The sequence below is a fragment of the Corythoichthys intestinalis genome, chromosome 3 (assembly GCF_030265065.1).
Source record: "Corythoichthys intestinalis isolate RoL2023-P3 chromosome 3, ASM3026506v1, whole genome shotgun sequence".
Classification (NCBI taxonomy): Eukaryota; Metazoa; Chordata; class Actinopteri; order Syngnathiformes; family Syngnathidae; genus Corythoichthys; species Corythoichthys intestinalis.
Window position 1 is genome coordinate 30,354,671 of NC_080397.1, and position 2,429 is coordinate 30,357,099.

Consider the following 2,429-nt stretch of genomic DNA (forward strand, 5'->3'; position numbering starts at 1 on the left):
AGTAGTTCTATGCGTTCTAAACCCATATTGTCCTGCATTTAGTATTTGATGTTTCTCTTGGAACTTTTCAAGTCTAGAATTTAAAAGTTTTTCTAAAATTTTTGAAAATTCTGGCAATAGAGAGATTGGTCTATAATTTGTGAAATTGTGTTTATCGTTGCTCTTGAATAATGGTATTACTTTAGCAATTTTCATTTTTTAAGGAAAACAACCAGACTGAAGGGATAAATTACAGAAATATGTTAAGGGCTTTACAATGGAAAATATCATCTTTTTTATTACTAACATGTTAATATCATGATAATCCACAGATGACTTACTTTTACATTTTAATACAATATTAATAATTTCCTTGTCGTCTGTACATGTGAGGAACATCGAAGATGGATTTCTTATAATCGTTTTGTGACAGTTATTAACAGTATGTCATGGAATTTCAGCATGTTCGTGACATACATACATTACATTGAAACACAAACATTGTTACCAGTCGTGTTCGTTACCAATGTAATATATGTATGTCTCACTTATGTTAGTCCTGGGTTATGTGATATGATCGTCCAATAATCATGCAGAGAAGCACAGCATCTGGGCCAGCAAAGCCCCGCCCCCTGCCTATAGACCTCCAGAAACACACAGCGTCCAATGGGCGGGACAAACCCTGCCTTTAGCCAATGACCTATCTCGTTTCACAGTAGTGGAAAAAAGCACTCTCACTTCTGCAGATGCAGAGTGTCCACACTGTTCAATGGACTGTAAAGCTGCGTGAATAAATGAAAAAAAAAAGCTGCGCTGTAACCAGTGATAATGAAGCTGATTCTGAAAAAAAAAAGTTTTGTCAATGAAATGTTGTAGACTTCATAATGATATTGACGGGACATGGGCCGGTAAAGCTGACCAAGTGGAATCACAGACAAAGAGCTTTTTTTTCATTGAAAATTCTTGTGAATAAATGCTTAAATCCCTGAATTCTTTATAGATACGGGCAAAAAAAAAAAAAACAGTCTTGATTCTTGGTTAAAAGCAAAAAAAAAACAAAAAAACGTGCAGTTAGCATTTATTTTACGTAAGTATATCGAAGTACCATGCTAGTCTGTTAGTCAATATAGCAGCCGCCATATGTAACCAGAGCTTTTCCGGTGAAAATTCTTGTGAATAAATGCTTAAAGCCCTGAATTTCTTATAGATATGAATGTAAAACAGTCTTGATTTTTTTGTTGAAAGAGCAAAAAACCGGGCAGTTAGCTTTTATTTTACGTAAATATGTCGAAAAATGATGCTAGTCTGTTAGCCATTGTGGCAGCCCCCTTATCACAACAAAGAGCTTTTTACGTTGACAATTCTTGTGAATAAATACTAAAATCACCAAATTATTTATAGATATGAACGTAAAACAGTCTCAAATCTTTGTAAAAGATCAAAAAACTGGGCAGTTAGCATTTATTATACGTAAATATGTCGAAGAATTATGCTAGTCCGTAGCGGTTAATTTCTCCCATTGATTTTTTTTTTCCACAACATTTCAAAAAGCATGCATGGTACGAAACATATAATAATTACCTCGAACAAATCACTCCTGAGACAATCCTTCCTCTTTGTATGCGGTACAGATTTCATACTTTTTCAACCTAAATCCGGCATTGGATCGCTGAATATGTTTACTAACTGTGACCGACTGCGAATAACTGAAGCAGACTGTAGGACGGCACCCGACTTGAAGGCGTTGTGCAGTGGTTGACGGATGTGACCTGTCAATGCAATTATAAAGTCTATGGACATGTACACACAACTGTGTGAATTCGATCACTTATTTTTATATATATATATATATAGCAATCACCTCTGTACTACATGTAAAGTGACAAAATTAGACACCAAAAACAAATCAAATTTAGTTCTATAACCCTTTACGAAAAACCCGAAAGGTCCACAAAGTGCTTTACAATTTTAGATCCTAATTGAGTGTTTCATAATGTTATGCCAAAACAGGATTTACAGTAGGGCAAATAAGTATTTAGTCAACCACCAATTGTGCAAGTTCTCCTACTTGAAAAGATTAGAGAGGCCTGTAATTGTCAACATGGGTAAACTACAACTAGGAGAGACAGAATGTAAAAAAAAAACAACAGAAACTTTTCTCTCACTTTTTGATTTTTAAAGAATTTATTTCCAAATTAGAGTGGAAAATAAGTATTTGGTGACCTACAAACAATCAAGATTTCTGGCGGTCAAAGAGGTCTAACTTCTTCTAACGAGGTCTAACGAGGTCTAACGAGGCTCCACTCGTTACCTGTATTAATAGCACCTGTTTTAACTCATTATCGGTATAAAAGGCACCTGTCCACAAGCTCAGCCAGTCACACTCCAAACTCCACTATGGCCAAGACCAAAGAGCTATCGAAGGATACCAGAGACAAAATTGTAGACCT